This window comes from Haliotis rubra, unplaced genomic scaffold, assembly GCF_003918875.1.
Source record: "Haliotis rubra isolate DU_JTF1 unplaced genomic scaffold, ASM391887v1 Scf2530, whole genome shotgun sequence".
Lineage (NCBI taxonomy): Eukaryota > Metazoa > Mollusca > Gastropoda > Lepetellida > Haliotidae > Haliotis > Haliotis rubra.
The window spans coordinates 2,141-25,584 of NW_025766593.1; the positions used below are offsets into that span (position 1 = coordinate 2,141).

The 23,444-nt window shown below is 37.7% G+C and overlaps 4 long non-coding RNA genes across 6 annotated transcripts; 1 reads left to right on the top strand and 3 right to left on the bottom strand.

The window, feature by feature from the left end:
* The first annotated feature begins 230 nt into the window (after window positions 1–230).
* LOC124279631 lies at window positions 231–19,371 on the top strand. The gene is made up of 3 exons (XR_006899428.1): window positions 231–498; window positions 3,324–3,325; window positions 19,359–19,371. It is a non-coding gene; the product is annotated as an uncharacterized LOC124279631 (long non-coding RNA).
* On the bottom strand, window positions 2,012–8,387 carry LOC124279628. Its single transcript, XR_006899423.1, has 4 exons — window positions 8,064–8,387; window positions 4,687–4,802; window positions 4,151–4,189; window positions 2,012–2,471 (listed from the first exon to the last, which is right to left on the bottom strand). It is a non-coding gene; the product is annotated as an uncharacterized LOC124279628 (long non-coding RNA).
* LOC124279630 lies at window positions 8,586–12,700 on the bottom strand. Of its 3 annotated transcripts, none has more exons than XR_006899427.1 (5): window positions 12,638–12,700; window positions 11,653–12,004; window positions 10,192–11,382; window positions 8,819–8,856; window positions 8,586–8,686 (listed from the first exon to the last, which is right to left on the bottom strand). It is a non-coding gene; the product is annotated as an uncharacterized LOC124279630 (long non-coding RNA). The 3 variants fall into 3 exon arrangements; XR_006899426.1 differs by having other exon boundaries at window positions 10,192–10,342; window positions 10,609–12,004; XR_006899425.1 differs by having other exon boundaries at window positions 10,192–12,004.
* LOC124279629 lies at window positions 16,914–22,623 on the bottom strand. Its single transcript, XR_006899424.1, has 3 exons — window positions 22,506–22,623; window positions 17,453–17,534; window positions 16,914–17,154 (listed from the first exon to the last, which is right to left on the bottom strand). It is a non-coding gene; the product is annotated as an uncharacterized LOC124279629 (long non-coding RNA).
* Window positions 22,624–23,444: the final 821 nt, after the last annotated feature.

The window sequence follows — 23,444 nt, forward strand, 5'->3', positions numbered from 1 at the left end:
AAAACCACTTTTCAAAAGAACTTTGCGATTGATATTTCACCTATGATATATTTCAAATATATTTACAAAATTCCCAGATGCTAAATGTTACACGAATCTATATATGTTAAAGTGATGTTTGACCAGTCATCACAGGTCTATGTTTTCAATGTAACATCACGGTCTAACTGATTCTGCCTTGTTTCAAATTTGAGGGCACATAGTTTCTTTCATAAGTTACATTATCTGCACCTGTCAAAATACATTATCCCCAAAGCCACTGGGATAAATTTGTGACGTCATCACATCTGACTTGGGCTTACTCAGTTGATTACCGTGACTTACCAGCCTTCTTGCCACTTACTATCTCTAATTTTTGGAAAATCAGTTTCTACCGTTAGGCTCTCAGAAGACTCCTTCATACTAACAACAGAGGAGAATAGTCGATCAGCCAAGATAACATGAGGCTCAGAATAGTATGTAATTCACAGCTGTAGATTCTCTGTTCAGCTTCATGGCGTTGTCGTCTGATTACATTTTGTTAATGCCAGTCCTTCTTCTGAAAAAAACACATCTATGTATAGTTATAAACAATACCTATATCAGAACTCAAATCGTTTGAGCCGGAGTCGGCATTGATACAAAATGTGTCTTTAACAAAAGCAGCATTGTGTGTGCAATAACATGACATAAGTTCATTGTTCTTTCCCTCTCTTGCAGCTGATCATTAATCGCATGTATCTAACTTTGAGCATGAATACGACAAGCGAATACCCAATAGAGGCTTAACATTTCACCTTTAAAACATATAAATGCAATGCTCTCATCTGATACTATACGTCTAGAAGCAGTAATGAAAATTCTCATAAATAGTATGAATGAATTGCCCGAGCGAAATGAACTTCATCTAAATGCATCAGATAACTAACGAGGAGGTGTTAACAGAGCAAGAAGCAGCCTAACCACGGGTGTCCTAGCCATGCATGCAGATTTCATTACAAATTAAAGTAACCATGCCTTAAAAAATATTATAAAATGCAATAATACCTTTAGAAAAACTACAACCACAAGAATTATATCAAAAGGCGTTCGGTCTCTGGACCTTGTCCTTTAGAACTTCTCATAAGGTGTGGTAAACACAATCACAAAATGTATAGAAAAATAAGCTCATAGTGAGGATATCCACCTTATCTCGAACTTTGCTCCAACACCATGAGGAAGGCAAACCTCAAATGAAACGCAAGTGAAGTGTGTGTTTATGGGTGGGGGTGGGGGTTGTTGATGACTATCACAGGAAAGTATAGATTCTAGTACCTCCTTTGTTTGGAGTTCGAACTTCAATCTGAGTGTCAGGCACCTAAACGACTGCATAAATGCGTCTGCCGAAGTCAGCTATATCAACCATTCAGTGACAGCAACAGCGGCGTCCACAAATATTAAAGTCTGACAACAATAGTCTAGATAACGGACTTTGTGTACTTCTCTCACAAGTGTAAATTCAATGTCTTTGGCGGGGAAAGCCGTGCCAATTTACACTTGTCAGAGGAGTACACAAAGTCTGTGATCTAGACTACCAGTAATCCGACTTCCATATATGTGGAAGAGTCTCTTCCTAGCTTCCATGAGGTTCCTAAGAGTGATTAACATTACTGAGGTGCCCAGTCACCGGATATGACGTACACTGAGCTCACCACGGAGAGTTGGAAGACAGCCACGCACACTTCAAGATTCCATAAGCCTGTTTGGTACGTGAGTGAAACTAATTTCATCAATGGTTCTCCAGCAGCCATTTAACCCACTCATCCACCGTGGCTTCCATAAATATGAATATCGGAAGACTGGCAAGGGCGGGCTATCAAAATGTGGCATGATGGCGGTATCCAGTACTTTCTGTTGATAACGTTAACTATTGAGTGCCAAGATATGATGGCCTGTTTGGATTAAAGGTGATGCGATATTAATACGAATATGTATTTTCGAATTACAGGAACATACGTGCGATTTCGGCATTGTACATGTGTTTAACAACACACTGTTTCTTTTGACAATGTGCATGTAAACGTTGCCTATGTCCATAACACGTTTCTTCACCCCATGATTTTACAATATGAGGTCTCTGAAGTCCAGAATATACGGAATAAGAAGTGAAAATACGGATTAGGATTAACAAAACATCACACCCATTTGTTATGAAACTTTTCGCTGTGATCATTTCATTACATTATCAACATTTTGCTAATGATTTGTGAATACACTAGAAGCTTCCATAAATAGGATCATCAAAGCACTATTTTAGCATCTTAGGTTTGTTGCAAAGGTAAAAACGCAAAATTTACGATGGACGTGTTAACTGACACCAAGTTAAGACCAAAGCTCGCTTGAACATTTGGTTCTTCGTTTCACATATGGAATATACACGACTTCTGTTCCTTTCTGTTACATTTAAGTACAAAAAGCTTCTTTTTTCAGAATACTTACCACCTTTGCCGTCTCTGTTAAAAATAATAAAAATGTTATTGGTTTATGGTTAGTATTGATTTCAAGATTTCGGTTATGCTACTTGAGTACAAATTTCAGTTAGAACAATATTTAAACAGCCAAGCCGAATGTGTTGTGGTCATGTTTTCTACTCGCTATCATTCTTAAGCAACATATAACGTCATGTGTTCTTGTTGGGGAACAGTGACCAAGCTTTATGAGATGGCCTGTCAACGACATGAACATAGTCTGGACAAGTCAAACCAGTAATGAAATGTTTCATTTGGTCAAGTTTAGACATCACTGAGCACACTACTCAACAGAGACTCCTCTCACGACAAGCAAAGGATACTTGGAAACGCATATCATAGTGGTATCTACTGTAATATAATGGATACTAGTCTCGGTTCCCAGATCTCCCTGGGACTGTGAAAGTATGTAATAACACAAATTTGACTAGAAAACATAGGATTGATTCGGAGCAGCTTTAATTAAACATCAAATGATAGATCTTTGCAAACATTGTACCGAGATCGTTTATAAACGAACTGATGGTGACAAATACTTTCTGTAAGAATGCACGATTACACAGAGTCAAATGTCACCAGGTATCATTAGAGTGGAACAAGCTCGATGACGTCTCACTCGATCCAGTGAGACGTCAGCATTATCGTAACCGTAGCGCCACTTTTATATTAGCTGCTACACACCAACTCTATCCCAGTGTTTCTACGGGTATTGTCTGCATAGTAAGAAAGATGTAAAATGTCCCTTTAGTAATCATTTTACTGGTTACTAATGGATTCTAAGTCCTCTTATTTAATTGCAATCTTTCTGATCGTAATTACTAGTCAGAAGGGTACTAGCTGTGAATTCTACCCGCAATGCTAGAAACAAACATCCTTGATTTTCTGTCAAAACTGATTCAGGAATATTCAGGCTACTTTTACGTTTTTGTTGTCGGGCAACAGCAGTCCAGCCATACCAGATGACCTCTAAATAGCTCAGTCTGGCTAAGAAGAACAGGGACGTATTGCAATGTTTCATCTTGCCAAGTACGATGTCACTGATCCTATTTCCTTTTCAATCGTATTAAAAACCAGAGGTGAATTTAATTATTTTTTAAAAAATTAAATTCACCTGACATAATCATATAGCTTAGGATACAAACTATAACCAACGTTCCCTGTGTAAAGACTTGGAATTCTGGAAGCTATAATTGACGTATCTGAGTTATATGTTCATAGTTGTTTGTTAAGATTTAACATATATCTATGTTGAGTCACCAACTGCAATTTGTGTAATCAAAGCATTAAGAAACAAATAACATCTACACGGTTTGTACATGACGTGCAATTAGAATGCTAGTTGACGGACAAAGTTTCCAACTTTTACAAAAACAAGGATTCCTGATGTCGAATGAAGATGTAAGTTGCATATAGAAAATTTCAGTGGCACTCTGCAACATAAAGTAAAATATAATTCGACACAAGGACAAACTTGCAGTTGAGTGTTAGCCAGATAAGTCTTAATTACAATATATCTAACTGAGAACGTTATTTCTCATTAATGTGAGCCGAAACTGAACTGCGTAGTATCCCACAACATCAACCGTCAAACTATATATATTTAGGTCAGTGATAAAACGGGTTGTATTTCGAAACGGGTATGACTAATAAACCATGCGTAATACCTGTTCCTTTCATGACGTCGACCCGGCAGCCATGGCCGTCTGGAAGAAAATATTCAAATGTAGTATGGATTTTCAAGAATTGTAGAATACATTAATCCGCCTACCATAAAACCATAGTGTGTATACTAAATACTGTTTAATTGACCAAACATTCCAAAGGGATTTCTATTTCTATTTTCTAAATCCCTTCAAGGTTTTCAAAGAAAAAGTATCATGTACAGTGACTATCCACCGGTGTAAAATTGTCATCGTTAGTGACATATAATTCAAGATTCATAGACATTTATTGAGAATTACATCATACGTAATTTTCAATCCTATTTCATTGTCATATGATGTACTACTGTGGTACCATATGCAAATTATGCTGCAGCTGGTACATTTGGTTTATGTCCATGATAGTGAAAATAATACCAATGACAATTATGTTGAAACTGCAGTTGTGACTTTGGTTAGATGTTCAGAGTGTTAGAGTTTAGTGAATTCATGTTTGTCATCCACGACAGCAGGGCCAGCCTTCTTCCTTACCAACTTACCCGATAAGGGATGGCGAGGGTTGTCACAGCAATCAACAGCACAGCGATACAAAGTCGAAGGGTGGTGTTAATTTGGGCCTCCATGGCATTGACTGGAAGTGCCAGATCTTTCTTACCTGCAGGATACATGTAAACAATTTGAGTAATTGGTATGTGTATGTTGTCAGAAGTAACACTACAGTAATATTTATGACACAACACTAATGTTGATAACACTACAGTAATATTCACAACGCTACAGTTATATTCCTAACAATACACCAATATTCATAACAATACCATAATATTCCTAACAGTAGGGTAAAGTGCATCACACTACAGTAATATTCATAACACAACAATAATACTCATGACACTACCGTAATATTCATAGCACTACATTATTTTTCGTAGCACTCATTAGTATTCATTGTACTACAATAGTATTCTTAACACTACAGTAATATCCATAACACTACAGTAATATTCGTAACACTAGAGATGATAGTCATAATACTAGAGTGATATTTGTAACACTACAGTAATATTCGTAACACTGCAGTTATATTCATAACATTACATTAGTAGTATTCTTCACACTACAGTAATATTCATAGCACTACAATAATATCCATAACACTACAGTAATATCCATGGCACTACAATAATATTCATAACACTACAGTAACATTAATAGTACTACAATAATATCCATAACACTACAGTAACAGTCATAGCACTACAATAATACCCATAACACTACAGTAATATTCATAACACTACAATAATATCCATAGCACTACAATAATATCCATAACACTACAGTAATATTCATAACACTACAGTAACATTCATAACACTACAATAATATCCATAACACTACAGTAATATTCATAACACTACAGTAACAGTCATAACACTACAATAATATCCATAACACTACAGTAATATTCATAACACTACAATAATATCCATAGCACTACAATAATATCCATAGCACTACAATAATATCCATAACACTACAATAATATCCATAACACTACAGTAATATTCATAACACTACAGTAACAGTCATAACACTACAATAGTATCCATAGCACTACAATAATATCCATAGCACTACAGTAATATTCATAACACTACAGTAACAGTCATAACACTACAATGATATCCATAGCACTACAGTAATATTCATAACACTACAGCAAAAGTCATAGCACTACAATATAATATCCATAGCACTACAATAATATTTATAACACTACGGTAACAGTCATGGCACTACAATAATATCCATAACACTACGGTAATATTCATAACACTACGGTAACATTCATAACACTACAATAATATCCATAACACTACGGTAACAGTCATAGCACTACAATAATATCCATAACACTACGGTAACAGCCATAGCACTACAATAATATCCATAGCACTACAATAATACCCATGGCACTACAATAATATCCATAAACACTACAATAATATCCATAACACTACAATAATACCCCATAACACTACAGTAACTTTCATAACACTACAATAATATCAATAACACTACGGTAATATCCATAGCACTACAATAATATCCATGGCACTACAATAATATTCATAACACTACAATAATATCCATAGCACTACAATAATATCCATAACACTACAGTAATATTCATAGCACTACAATAATATCCATAGCACTACAATAATATCCATAACACTACAGTAATATTCATAACACTACAGTAACAGTCATAACACTACAATAATATCCATAGCACTACAGTAATATTCATAACACTACAGTAACAGTCATAGCACTACAATAATATCCATAGCACTACAATAATATTCATAACACTACAGTAATATTCATAGCACTACAATAATATCCATAGCACTACAATAATATCCATAGCACTACAATAATATCCATAACACTACAATAATATCCATAACACTACAGTAATATTCATAACACTACAGCAACAGTCATAGCACTACAATAATATCCATAGCACTACAATAATATCCATAGCAATACAATAATATTCATAACACTACAGTAACAGTCATAGCACTACAATAATATCCATGGCACTACAGTTATATTCATAACAACACTACAGTAAAGTCATAGCACTACAATAATATCCATGGCACTACAATAATATTTATAACACTACGGTAACAGTCATAGCACTACAATAATATCCATAACACTACGGTAATATTCATAACACTACGGTAACATTCATAACACTACAATAATATCCATAACACTACGGTAACAGTCATAGCACTACAATAATATCCATAACACTACGGTAACAGCCATGGCACTACAATAATATCCATAGCACTACAATATTACCCATAGCACTACAATAATATCCATAACACTACAATAATATCCATAACACTACAATAATGCCCCATAACACTACGGTAACTTTCATAACACTACAATAATATCCATAACACTACAGTATTATCCATAGCACTACAATAATATCCATAGCACTACAATAATATTCTTAACACTACAATAACATCCATAGCACTACAATAATATCCATAACACTACAGTAATATTCATAGCACTACAATAATATCCATAGCACTACAATAATATCCATAACACTACAGTAATATTCATAACACTACAGTAACATTCATAACACTACAATAATATCCATAGTACTACAATAATATTCATAACACTACAGTAACAGTCATAGCACTACAATAATATCCATAACACTACAATAATATCCATAACACTACAATAATATTCATAACACTACAGTAACATTCATAACACTACAATAATATCCATAACTACTGGTAACATTCTTAGCACTACAGTAATATCCATAATCACTACGGTAACATTCATAACACTACTGGTACTGTTCATAACACTATAGTGGTATTCGTAACACTACAGTAATATTCGTAACATTACAACAATATCCATAGCACTACAGCAACAGTCATGTAGCACTACAATAATATTCATAACACTACAGCAATACTCATAACACTACCGTGATATTCATAACACTACAGTAATATTCGTAGTATTACCGACAACGAAAACATTTGCACTGAAAATGCATATTTATCATATTTGTTTTAGGTGTTCCGGAGGACCTACGACAAAATTCCTCATTTTGTATATGGAAAACAGTCTGCATTACATCGATAGCAGTGGTTGTGCTAACACGAAATCACCTCGGTTTCGTTTCTTTATGTATGTATATATCTCGCCTTTTTTGACGTTTATTCATCCTTTTGGTGAAGCATTGAGTTATCTATGCATATCAACACTGTTTAAGAACACTTGACAGTTGCATTAAATATGACATAAAATATGACACAGAAATACTTACAACCAGTATGAGGGCGGTAACTCGCACAGCGTGCATCCCGAACTACACCTGAACATTTCATCTTCTTCCCTTGATAGACATTCGATGTGAACAGTGATGCTGACAGTCGTCGCCGAATAACCCTCGCCGGCATTTAATGCATCGTCCACTCTCTTGATGACATGACTCATACCTCGGTTTTATGACTTTCTGCATAGTTTGCCGTACCGACCATCCATACATTTGCCTTGTGAGCAGTTTCCTTGAATACCACATGCATAGCCGTAACACTTATCAACACACGAGTGTTGGCAACTCTGTCCGTACAAGTGGACTCTCACAAAGTGTACAGTTTTCACAAAGCATACGCTCACAACGTAGACAACCTTCAGGGGCAAGGTATCTTACATGCAGTGGGGTAACAGAAGCCATCAACACATCCCTCTGTACATATTGTCTTTCCTGTGAGGATATCCTCAATACACCTGCCTTTTAGACAGGTCTCCTGACATGGTTGTTGACGAGGTATATTTCAGCATAGCCTGGCTCACACCCGTCAGTACATATTCCGTCTTCATCACACTTTTCAAACAGACAGTTTTTGCAATTTGGAGATGCTAGAATTGAAGCTATGCAAACTGCAACTGAAATTAAAAAAGGAATGTTAATAATCGCATATATACTATGAAATATAAATATAATGATTCAAATCCACAGCCAAAATCTGATATCTGCATTAGCGACGTTAACCTTATTTGTTGTCATCTAGTACTAACCTGTCAGAATACAGCAACTGTTAAGCCGATGCGACATCCTGAAATATAATCATTGGTAATTTTATGTTATGAGTTCTAGTAAAACACTGTGATGAAATGTAAGTGACTTACAAAGAGCTGTCACGACCGTGTTAAATTCCACGCTATAAATAATATCGCAACAGTATGTGATTGAAAGAGTAGGACGTTTTTCTTCAGATTCAGTATTTTAGCTTTCCCATGACTCGAGAAACCCTGCATTAAACATCAATCTACATGAGTTCAACCCCTAGAAGTCCCGTGAAAAAGTTTATATTGAATGTTAAACAATAATACAGCTAAAATTTATATGACGCCTAAAATCCAAACGTTGCTCCATGGCGCAGGTCAAAGGCCCAGGTCATAGGCTCTTCATGCTCGAATCTCTGAAAGTCAGTGATTTGCTGTTTGTGACCTGGAAGCTCTCTCCATATGAATGGACCTGCCTCCAGCAAAACTCTATACTCTAACTCAAAATTCTGTCTCTATACGCGAGTGTGTGTGGTAAAATTAGGGAGCGGGTCGCAGCATTCTCCCTGGTTGATACCTTGTGATACGTTCTTGCAGATAACATGCACCTGGATTCTACAACATCAGAAGTTTACTCACAATTCTGTGTTAAATTGGAAGCCAGTGCAACTGTCGTAAGATTGGCGTTACATGTTCATACTTGCTCATTCCATTCATTCAACAGCTCATTTGTCTAAGAATTGCAATTTGTCCAAGAACTGTTTGTTTGAGTCATACATCTGTCAACGCAGGGATATGATCGACTGGGGGAATTAGCTCGGAATTTAGACGAAGCGATAGGTTTCATGACACAAAAAAATACACAAGACATAAATGAGGATGAGCGGAGTTCCTGTTCAACCCCAGGGCATTATCCTGCTTGCGGACGTCCCTACACAGGCACTTACACAACCGGACTGCTGACAGCATAGATGTGAACATATATACAGCTTTTGACAACAGGCGAAGACTCAACAACGGACAGTTAGAGAAACAATAGCACTTCCTTGGACCAGTTGATGTGATGGCAGACACGGCCAAGGGGATGACCAATTAAGGCTATAAATGCCATATACAGTAATTAATGAAGGTGAGAGAGTGGTACGGCAAGACAAAACAATGGACACTGCGGTAGTGATAAGGATTAACAATGCAGATTAAACAATTACAATTAGGTCTAGCATGGCTTGGATACATACTTTTGTTCTCTAGAAATGCTTGAACGATGGCTGTCCTAAATTAGACGCTATAGCACATCAATGAATTGCAGTAACACAGGAAATATGTCACGAAAGCATGGATGAGTGTTATTGTTGCCTCTCTGCCAATATAGCGTCGGATCTCACCAACGGGTGATAACATTCAGTCTTGAATACAGTATTTGTATGACGCTCAGTCCCCGGAGAAGAGTGGAAGGTAACTCTCAATTCCGTGCTTTGTCCGTTGACAATACGCTCTCTTGATTTCTCATACTATTCCAGGTAACATTGTCTGAAACTAATGCGCGTCGATTACCTTTAGGTAGTTAGTCGAGTTCTGATGCTAAGGTACAACTATGCACCATCTGCATATATATGGAAGGATAGCCCATGCCTTATGGTTATATCTCTTACAGGTAACGTGTATGTAGTAAACACCACAGGTCCTAAGACTGAACCCTGGAGAACATCATGTTGGAGGTGATGTTTTACTGAATCTCGAATCATTAACTACCACGGATTGGTAACAGCTTGTCAGGTATTACTGAAACCATGCCAACTCACTACCTTCTATTCCGAGTTTCCAGGAGGGCCAGAAGAATGGTGTGGTCTGTAGTGTCAAAGGACGCTGATAGGTCTAACAAACCAAAACAGCGGCACCCTTGGAATCTACAGGACTGAGGCCGTCATTTTTCTCATTCATTTGCGGATTGCGTAGTTTCACATATGTTGTTGATGTTCATATGTTCTTGAAGACGAGCTGACACAACATGTTTTACCAGCTTAGACAGAAATGGAAGTTTTGACAGCAACCGATTGACCATATCAGGGTAAAGGTTGAATTCTTTAGCACCAGAGTGACTAGTGGTGGCTTGAGAAATCCTTCAACTTTCCCCATTGATTGGCGATCTTCGTAAACACTGGAGTAAGTTCAGAAGCTAACTGTTTCAGAAGCCAAGTGGACGTAGCATCTAAATAGCACGATTTAGCTGGACATCCTTTTCAAAATCTTGGCAATTTCTGTCTCTGTGACTAGAGAGAAGGATGAGGTTTACATCGAATCTGATTCAAATTGGTGTAAAGGGCAAACTACCTGTAAATATACTGAACCTCCTGATGTCTTGAATGGTGAATACTATGACCTCAAAATACAGTTTGGCTAGTATGGATTTTCAATCATTTTAGCTTTTAAGAGGATCAAATCACATAATTTCAAGATCCAATAGCAGATTTTTACTTTCATTTCTGCTGAGTTAAAAGAATTACATACTTGTAAAGGCATGGACTGTTCGTCATTCAGATTTTCTGATTCCGTATTTGGGTTCCGTCTCCCGTTACCTGCAACGTATGGTAAATATTTTATACCTATGGTGATCATATTGTCGCATGTGGGACATCGACTTCATACACATCTCCATTGCTTCATAAGAAAGTTACGATTTCCCAAACTACCAAGTAAAGCGATTGTTTTCTCTGCAGAACTTATTGATCCGATGAAACTGAAGCCTTGAATGCATGTTCCCACCTTGTTCCAAGCGTTAGAATTAGCGACATATTTACTTTGTGACCATAAGTCTTTGTCAGTTTTAATAAACAAATACACCTCACCAGACTTGTTATTTAAAACGGTGATCAACACCGCCGTTACACTCGTCCGACCACCCAATCCGATTGGTCGCCCCTAACAACTAGGATAGACTGTTTTGACAGCTGGTTTTCTGCGAGGATTTATATTAAAACAGAGAATTTTAGGTTTGTGTAATAATAATAATCATCAGTTAGTCCTCGGTAATTTTGCAGAAAACAAATTTGAATATCAAATCTTGTATAATTTCAGGTGTATTCATCCAGGTGAGCTGCAGAGCGATGGCACTATCTTCTAGTTGCTTTATGGCATAGGTACTGACGTATTTCTGTACTTGAATTCCGTCTTCTATTGGAATTACACACACAACATCGCCTGAAAATATTACAATGAAATTTTCTCAGTTTGTCTTAGATATTTCAGTTATGAAGATTATTATTATATAATATAATATCTCAGTTCGTCTAAGATATTTCAGTTATTGAAATTATGGGGATATTTCTTTATATAACATAGCATAGTTGCGTAATGAGTGAACGAGTGGATGGTTATCCCGTCTCAAAAGGCAAAAGAGCTGTGAATGGACGACGGCAAAGGGTGACGAACAAGATATAGTTCAACAATGCCGTTGCTGAGCAGTACTCTCTCTCCATGTGGTCACTGCTTTAAATTTCGGTGTGAAAATCCAGTGGTTGTAGTCTGTGAAATGGTTCATGGGTACGTATGAAATGACAAACATTCAGGTCACGCGTTGTCACCCATTTTACAACAAAGTACGATAATACTGGGTTTGGGAGGGGCCCGGATCCGCCGTGAGATGAATTCAAAAGGCTCCCAGCAAAGGAATTTGTTGTAAGTGAAGCATGTTTTATCATTTTCCTACATAGAAACTGTTTGGCAAATAACGATGACACGTGGCATGTTTCTTCCAAACAGCGTGGAGTAATTATTGGTAAAACTCATTTGCTATGACGCCCATTGTGCTTTGAATAAGACAAATATACTCACACACAAAGAATGATATTCAACAGCACTGAAAAACCAAGACAGCTTCCAGGATCACGACAAAGTCAGGTTGAGCTGTAAAAACAAACATTCATTTTCAGAAGGAAAGTCATTGAGTTAAAATCACGACAAGCATTGGTTGCTGGAGACCTATAAGTCAATACCGGTATCCACACTTCTCCATTCACATTCAATACACCTGGGTATTAATACAGCTTCAGTTATTCACCAATGTCTGTGCCGATGACAGCAATACTACCATAACACGATGATATCTGGGCTTTATCGCCCTGAAAATCTAGGCGATATCGCGACAAAGCGATAGTACGACACAATATGGCGACACGATATAGCGATATTGCGATACAGCCAAAACGAAATAGCGATATCACAACACGACATGGAGATAACAAGACACGATATGGCGATAACACGACACGAAATGGCGATAAAACTGCGCGACATTGCGATATGGAGACGCGATATGGCGATACAGCGGCGATATGGCGATATTGCTCAGTTTCCATTTGTGAAATGTGGAAAAGCAGATAAGTTGATCATTCTTAGAATCTAAAAATAAGATAGCTGGAAGGATGTAGAGATAAACCACTCATAAAACATCCATTCTACTGAAATAGCTCATATATTCCAAACTGGGATACTTGTCCATGCCAAGGTCATGCATGAGAACTCTGTAGGCTATATGAGTTCATCAGAATAGAGATTGGGCTCTTACGGTACCTAATCGATCTGCCTGATCTTATGGGAAATAGATCTCTGAAGGGTTGTTTTAAAGAATGGTGGTAGTTTGTCAAAAAGGGAAAATATGATCATAACCGACAAATTGTAGAAGACGTTTTCTTCTTCTATCTATAAATAAGTAAATAATACATTGCACACCAAATTAATTTCAGTTGGTATAGTAAATCAATCTCAGAGTTTTTGACAATTATCGATTTGGCAATTTGGCGGGATATAGGCTTTACAGGGAGTATAGATACGTTTGTTCATTCCCGAGTTGAGTTAATGTAGTATATCTGAATCTTTACAGCGCAAATTTGACCATTATTATCATGGCCATCAGCAAAGGCATGTGTAGGTCAGCTGCATATGGCAGGTTAGCCACGGAAGCTTATTCTTGTGGATGAGGTGCTGGATAATGCGGACTGACCATACATGTACTGTACATACGATACAAGGATGCCTGAAAGTTAGAATATATTTAGAATTCTGGTTTCTAACGGGACTGGACCCCCTCATACAAGGGCAAGGGCAAGTGGACTGATGATCCCCTTCGAGATGCTATCTGGCCGTTGCTGCACAAATTGTATATTTGACGCCTAATACAGTGTTGTGGACCCACTGATGCATTTCTGTGTTTGAGGAGAGACAGGTAGCCCGATCAAACAGCCCGGGATACAATATTACATGATTAGATTAAAGTATTTGATGCAAAATTAGGTCCAATTCATTTTATTTTTATCAGATTTGTCGAGTCTAGAGCATTAAATTTTACTGGAAAGGTATATGTATGGGAATGTAAATATTTTGGGGTGAAAAATCTAGTAATAAAACATAATGTATATGATTAATGTGCAAAGGTTTCAATCTATCTCTATAGATATTTATAGATTATGAAAGTCTGGTTCTTAAGTCTGGTATTAAGCATGCTGTCTTGTAGTTGTTATAACATGATGCCACTGGAAAACGATTGGGAAACAAACGGTTAAAAACATGTGTGGATATGGCCATGTACACAAAAGCATTACATGAAGCACCACCCACGTTTTATTTACAGAAGTAAGGAAACACTACACGTTAAAACAACAAAATTCCGCGTATTAAAATGGTAGCAGAAATATTTTGCTCTGACAAAAACAAAAATAAAACTGAAATTGAAGTTTGGTAACTATTTAAGAGCAATTTGAGGGAATGCACAAAACGTGAATGTTAACAATACCCGAAAGTATGGTCACCATGACTACGCCACCAATCTGATAGTTATACAGTTTTCAAATAATTTAATTGTTGTGATTGTATGAACCACTACTGACGACCGCATCAGTACTTGATATTCCGTTTTACGAACATCAACGTCTTGCCGTGTCAAGAAAAGTTAATCTTTAGTACTCTCATCTTTTATATCAGTTCAGAGTGCACAAACTGCAATATTGAAATATATACCCCAATGTGCTAGGCGCGTTCGCAGCACATCAACCTGCGACCCACTGAGTTTTATATATTGGGTGAATAACGTGCTTTACATGTGCATTCTAGTAAGATCGCCTGTTTGAACTAAAAGTTTTAAAATTGCCCTTAGTTTCAGATGGTGCTTAATTCACGCTCATGTGTGTATTTATTTACAACACGTATACGCGCTACAGATGTAAAATAAGCCGCTTGTCATAGGCCTTTAAAGGCGTGTACAATGTACATCCCAAATTGGCATGGCAATTTACCAAATTCTAGAAAAGCTGAATAGTACACTTTATTTTACAAAAGCAGAACCTTATCTTTTACATGTAAAGTTAGAATAACACTTTCTCGATTTGGTTGTAGCCGACACGATCGTTTTAAAGTACGACAATGATAAATTTGTTCAATAACAAACTTTGCTTTGTGTTGTATGTATTAAGATTGAATAAACTGAGCCAAATTACATGCTAGTAATGACCATTTAAAAGAAACCGTCATTTTCTACACTTATGGGTGGAACAATGATTCCATTTGTCGACGTTGTTCCATTGTGCTTTAGTTACTGGTAATACGACGCCGAAGTTAAACAGCTGCTAAGAGATCTTGTCTTAAATAATAATAACCACTCCACCTTTTAATGTTCACTTCGTGGTGCTTCGTCGACCATGTTTGTTTCTTTCTGTATGTACTATTCGATTGTTGCTGCATTTTGATGATTCAGACGATGCGTTACACAATAGCACCATATTCATGCTGCGCACACATAGAAGATTACTATTGCACAAAACCCCGTTTGCATACACCGAATATTATCATTACATGAAATCCTAGAAAGTGTTTGCTTTCTGACTTAAGCTAATACGATACTAATTCAAATACAACATGGACACATCACACATACACATACATATGCACATACAACATACACAAACTCATATAATAAAAGATGATATAAAGATGAATATATCGCTTTATTGCCACATCACAAAATCGTTGTATCGCCATGTCAGGAAACCATTTCGCGTTATCGCAATTTCGCTTGATCGCCGTATCGCTACATCGTCATATCGTTATGTCGCGATATCGCTGTGTCACCTTTTATATCGCATTATCCCCTTTTCTCATTATCGCCATATCGCAGTATCGCCGTATAGCTATATCGCTATACCACACACACCCACACACCCACACACACCCACGCACACCCACACACCTACACACACCCACACACACGCACCACACCCTACACACCCAAATTTACACTTCTCGGTCAACAATATTATATCACTTGCGGCTTGGTCAAATTTGGTAATGTCATGACAGAACCTTGTGTCTATACTTAAAATCAATCCGATTTATCAATAGTACTTCCTTCTTGGACAATACCTAGCAAATCAAAATATATTTATAACTGAAAGTCTCGTGTATTTTAGTAAATATTGTGGGGGCAATGACTGTTGAGTGAATGGTTAAAGACAATATCAAGCCAATAGGTGGTGAAATGCAGTGTAAAAGATTGGTATATGTGTGACTCATCGAAATCGATCTGTGACCTGCACTGGCATTATTAATTGTCCTCACTTGGCGTACATATTGATTCAACACCTTCCGTGCACACCACTTTGGTGTCAGATTATATAAAATAATATTATAAAGTATTTACTGTTTAAATTACTAAAGTGACCTTACATGTTTACTCACTCACTCGCTCATGCACACCATGCTTTCGCAGATGGCTTGAGAAAATGCATTTTAGTAATCGATCTTCAAAAATAGGTCTCTCATGACCTTCTCCGATCTGGCTCTCGCCTTAGTCTAAGACATTTCACATTACAAGTCAGTATGTTTTAAAATAACGTCTCCCATACATAAAAAGAGTACGCTTTCTTAAATGAAGTCAAGAATCTCTGACAAAGTGTCTGAAGGTATACAAAACATTCAAATACAAGAGGAAGTAATTTAGCGCAGTCGTCAGTCATTAACATGCTAAATGTACCGATGAGCGTTGGCATTAACCATTTTGACAATATTGCATATGCCCTACCTTTGGGAGTGTTACAGAAAAGTCCTTTGTAGTTTTTTCTATGCAGCCTTGGGTGCAGTGTCCTCTTTGTTGATTACATATCTTGTTGAGACAGTATTCACTGCAGTTTTTCTTGCAATCTATACCATACGATCCAGGAATACATCCCTCTGAGCACTCTCCACTTGTTTTGTTACAGTGTTTTGCCGTACTGTTTTCACAAGGGCGCAATGGCAGGAACAGTTTCTTTCACAGCTGTCGCCAAACTGTCCCCACGAACACTGACGAGCACTGGCCACACCTGCAACATAATATCAAGATAGATTCAGTTGGGGACAGTTTTATAGCCATACTGTAAATGAAAACATATACCAATTTAAGCGTAACCAGCAGACCCCAAAGTATTGCAGTCGAACAACGGGCAATAATCAGCATTAATGGAGGATTCAAACTCACGGGAACCGAAACATTTCTTTCACAGCAAATTCTCGCTTGGGTGTAAATAAATCACAGAACTTTAGAGATATATTATAGATACTGAAACCGTGTTGTATTCAAATGTTAAACTACAATGACAGTTACTAAAAAGAATTACTCACAAAGGATAACCGCAAGAAGTAGAAATTCTAAGTACATGGTATCATCATTTCTCAGTTTTTCATGTAGCCTCTCTTCTTTAGGCTGCGAAGAAAAAAATGTACACGCATGAAAACACACAGAAATTATGAAATATAAGTAGTATATAGTTCAAGAAACTTTATGAACTTAACACCAAAGTACGTTCGTAAATTGGCACTCGGTAGAGAAAGAATTGGAAGTCAGTCAAACATTTTCAAGGAACGTAGATTAGTGTCTCTGGACCATATGTCTGTCAATTGGTAATATTCTGCTTATCATACAATTAATCTAGAAACTGCCCCATCCCAAAACATCCCAACTGATAACTTTATGGTATTTTGGGCTTTTGGTAGTTGATGAGTGGGGCTTCAAATCGTGCACGTTCTGGAACAAACCGTTGCCAGTGACATCTGTGTTTCCTGTTTGTTGGTAATATAGCCAATGCATTTGTAACTTTCTCGCGTAAAAGGAAATTGTAACCAAAACCTGAACTGTAAGCCCGAACATGTGAATCACATCATTACTGGGCCATACGCTGGGCTTGCTTGTGGAGGTGTATATGGGAAATAGGGAGGAAAATACCTTGCCCTAGAGTATATGAGCCACAACTACATGATACTGCATGCTGTAAACTAAATTTATTGCCTCAGTTTATATGCTCGATAGTCGCATATTCAACTTATATTTACATGTTACTGTCTCTTTTCAGGCACAGATGGATCTGCTGCTTCTAATTTTCATTACTAGTTTCCCAATCACACCTTAAAGGTAGGTTTCTATAATATTGAAATACTTTCTAAGGTATTTAAAACATGTCATGTATCAAAAGTGTTTTCCAATAGAAACTACGAATCATGTAATCCATGGATATGTCTGCTAAATAACGAAATAATTGGCCCTGTTAAAATCAGTTGACCTGAAGCTTCTGATTGAAAGACATTACTAATCTTGGACAAACACCAGTGACCAGATGAATGTCCAGTCAAATTACCTATCATTATTTTGGATTTCGACTACTTTCCGGTTAAATAGCGTAATTTAATGGCGTTAAAATGATTCTACTGAATGTGAAGGTGATTATTTCTTTATGAAGAAGAAGCAATTGGGTATGATGCTCCTGCTGACTTCCTTTGCATGATATGACCCAAACAGTAAAATATCCCACGAATCCTTAATATAGGATACTATCATGTTTGTTGCATGCGTTAAACGTACCAAAACTCCTTGCATATCTTAAGATAATGCTTGCAATAGTTACATGCATCACATGATATGAACATAAAGTAATATATAAGTAAATCTGCTCACATTACAGCTGCAACGTGTGGGGTGAAGCAACACTGCTCTGACTGTCATGAGGTGATAGGACATTGTCTCACTGGTTGCGAGGATGGCTATTTTGATCTCATGTGTAGCTCGCTCTGCAGCAGAGGCTGCAAGAAGAGCCCTTGTACACTGAACGAGCGAGGTCTTCCAGGTATGCACGGAGGGTTGCATACCAGGGTATCAGGGCAGAAAATGCACTGACCAATGTGATTCCCAAGGAGTCGGATGTACAAAGTGTCCATACGTGTGTGATGGCGGATATTGTCAGACAGATTCAACTTGTGTTTCTGGGTGCATTGGTTCCTATTATGGTTCGGACTGCAAGACCTGTTCAAGTAGATGTAAATCCTGCAACAGGATTACAGGACATTGTGAGAAGTGTTATCCGCCCCATGCCGGACCGACCTGTGAACACAACTGCGGCCGTTGTTTGGAGTCCAGTGGATGTGACAATGGATGTAAGCATGATTGTGTACCAGGTTTTATGGCAAGTTTTTGAGACGAGGGAGTGCAGTGTTCATTGTCAACCTAATCCGATTACCGTTGCAAGAAACTGTTCAGCTCAAAAGAGACTAACAATTGTCTAGGTGAGTGTAACAAAGTAACGGGTGCATGTACACACGGATGTGTCAATGGAAGATATGGTTCTAACTGTTCCATCCAATGTAATCCCAGATGCCTGTATGGTAAATGTGATCCTACTGGAGCCTGTATTGAGGGTTGTTCACCTGGATATTATGGAACAGACTGTGGACCATGCCCTGTCAACTGTGTCAGTCAGCTGTGCAACTCCACGAATGGATCATGCACCAGTGGGTGTACAAATGGGTCATACGGAGAGTTCTGCGACCACTCGTGTCCAAGATGCCTGGATGGCAAGTGCCATCCAGTCGACAGGTGCGTGTATCAAAGGATGCGAGGCCAGTTTCGGTGGCGTCAGATGTGAATATGACTGTGCCAATGACTGTTCCTTAGCGGACTGTGTGACAAAGAACGAATGTGAAACAGGTAAGCTGGTTTTCAAACGATTAACATACAGTTGTTTTCGAATGTTATAGATGTACAAAGCTTATTTACTTGTAGTATAATCAGAAATATGCTTCCTTCCTTAATGAGATTCAGAGTCATTCCAGTGGAAAGAGTACGTACTCATAGCAGCACCAGGAATGGGAATTTCTGTGAACGCTGGTGAAGTATGTGCCTTCACTTATCACGGAAATGATTCTGTGAGTCTGGAGAAATGAGCGAATATCAACATTTGTCAAAAGGAATATGAGAGGACACAACATGAAGTATTTGTGTTATTTTGTCACGAGCGTTCAGCTCTGAATTCGACATTTCCTTTTGGTGTCTACATTTGTATCCTGCCCGCAGTTGGCTATTTTGTCTCTCATCCGCAGAGTCTAAGTGCATATAGGACTGACCTTCCACAAGATGGTCCATCATCCCCACCCAAGTAAACTGATCCTCCTCTCTTCTTTGTTAAATCGTGTCTAGGTTTATGATATTTAATGCGGGTTACGAGATGATTTCTCATTTATCTCTGACAGAGGAAATACTCTACCTTTAAACATATAGATGCAAGTCAAAGGAGGATATTAATTCTGTTAATACTTTCTGCTGCAGTTTCTACTTATGTTTTTCCTGGGCGGAACCCCAGCTGCTGCGCTGATTTTGCGGCGTGTATCTTACTGGCAACTCTGTTCTACTGCCGAAGGAGAATGAACACGAAGAGGTTAATTTCTTTATTTAGTTTGTTTTATATGTGTTTAATTTTTCCTGGTTATGTTGCATATTCCTTTTTAACTACCTAAAGAAATGAATACTACCACACTTTTAGATTGTTCTGCTCCAAAATCAATATAGAACCATTGGACCCAATATCACAAAGCCGTTTATGCGACTTTGATTGATGTGATACAGGACGGATATAAATGATGGGAGTTGAGATCACCTTAGCACTGAGATTACATTGTGAAACTGGCCTGATCAGGGGAACATGTAATATCACGTCTGATGATGGGAACCCGTCCGGTGCGATTAATAGAAAATACACCCATAGAAACCTACGCTGGACGCAAACGTAAGCTCTTGTACTTTCGTGGTATTGTAGACATGTATTGTTTTTGTTCTTTTCAACGCAACAGAACCCGGAATGCAACCTCGGTGGCTGATGGCGAAACACCTTGTCCCCTATATGAAACCCTACATATATACAGTGAAATTCGCGACAACGGCACTTCCGCAGTTTGTGAGCCACAACATAGTGACAAAACGAAGATGCAGATATTGCCGTTCACGCCATGGCTGACCACTTCAACGCAACAGAAAACACGGAGCTTGGGTATCAGTCAATCCCAGAAAGTCATTTTGCATATTCCGTGTCATATTCACATAATGAATGATGTCGTTGTTGATGACCCTTATCAGCATGGCAAAATATCTAACCCGGTTCACAGGCAAATGCGATTGGCAGTTTCACAGAGACGTTTAACTATTTGAATATGAAGACATGCTGCAGAATAGCATCATCAGAAACGCATACCATGTTTTAGTAAGCCATTAGCTTTGGGTTTGTTTATTTGTATAACTTTTTTTTCTGGTCATGTGGTATTGTATAAAAGGATGTAACGCCATTAGGTCAGGAGTTAAGTAACGGTCTTATGGATTAACACAGAATACAATTGAAACTGTAAAAGATCTTCTTTTAAGATAATGAATGACTGTGCTGTGCTTTTCGTATAGCCCGTTGAGCAACACTTTGCTTATACCAAGACGTATTAATCATAAGTGTTACAAACACAATTTATACCACACGGAGTTTTGGAGTATAAAACATTCAAAACGGATCTGGATAGGGATCCTTCTGTATATGGGTTTGCATTTAACCAGACAAACTTGTGTAACTGTAGACTACACTCAAAATGGTTTCTTAAGTATTGCATTGAATCTTGTAAGTGGGCTTATGAATTCGCTCAGAAATTGGGTCTCCCGAATATAGTGTGAATATGTTGATATAAAATATGTTTTTATGGATTATATCCTTCCAGGTATGTTCTACTTTGATCCATCTAGTTTGTATAGTGTTGAACCTTTCTGCTTTTACTGTACGTTAGCTATCGTCGCAGTATGTTTTATTTTGAAACATACTATATTCATTAATCCTGATATTATTTCATATTTTTACTGTTAATAAGTGTTCTTAATATAATTATTCGTTAGTGGATACCTTCTTTCACAGTTTTATTCTGATTTTGTATTTTCTTCTTCGCCACCGCATTGATTTGCATCAACAATGCGTTAATACGAATTACACAGCTTGTGTTAGAAATCAGAAAATGATTTGCACCGAAAGAACTTAAGGTCTGTCTATTGACCCGGCTTAGGGTGTTACACCACAAATCTGTAAATAGCCCTGTCACATCCAGGTGCCCTGAGAATATGTTATGTTTATCAATATGTTATGTTTATCAATATGTTATGATATGTGTAAATATAGATCTAAGTGTCCGTTTCAATTTGTTAATTTTGCAGTTTTACTTTACTTAATTTTGCACATGATGTAAAAAGTACATATGTACATATAAACACAAAATATACTTTGAACTATTGCTTGTCTACCTGTACTGTCCATCGTGCCAAAATGATTTCTTCTAAATAAATGTCACTTGACACCAATGTCACCTTTATAATTATTTTCCCACTTACCTGGAAGACTCGTACGTACTTTGGTACAGGTGGTCGCGAGTACAGATACCAAACATTTAGAGATGCTCTATATTACCTCAGAATGATGGGTTTACCTGAAACCGGGAAAACCATGCATGTGGGCCGGCAATGTAGGTACGTACATACGTGCGTATATGTGTTTTCGTACCCACGTGGTCAACGTATGGTTAGTTGCATACTAATCTCGTATGTCACACGAGTTTCGTATCGCGTTGACCTGTGTCGTAACGACTTGACCTGAGATTCTAATTGGATTTGATTGGATAACAGATGACCTCTCAATTGGGTCACGTTGTCATGGAACTACTTTTCATTCATAACAAACACGTAATTTCATTCATTCTACAATTTATATGCATTGTGGGAGTGTAAAATTGCGAACGTTGCCGTATCGCTGTTTAATTGTGAGTCGAACTGAGACATTATATGCGTCGAAAACCATAAACGCAGGAAGTTTCCACCAGTGATGTTAGCCGAGTGAAGCAACTGCAAACTAAGAAACGGGGTGCTACGGGTAGTTTAATGTAGGAGGCTGTACGAGGCGATGACAACTGACATGCATCGTGACGTCGGTTACCAAAATCAGACTAGCAAGGCGTAGTGACGTCATTACAGTATGACGTCATGCAAAAGTGTACTACAGAACAATATTCTTCCGCAACCTCTTTATGAAAGCGGTTTCGGTTTGAAACCATGAAAACAATACAAATACGCTATTTAGTCAATTTAAAGCATGTAAGACTTGGGTAATAAATAAAATACCACACTCGGTCTCATAACATAGGAGTTATACGAAACTCGTGACCTTCCTATGGTTTCTGTAGGAAGGAAGGACACTCGTTTCGTATAATTCGTATGTAATGAGACCTCGTGCTCTAGTATTCTCTATGTATTTATGTACATGTATAAGCTTTTCTA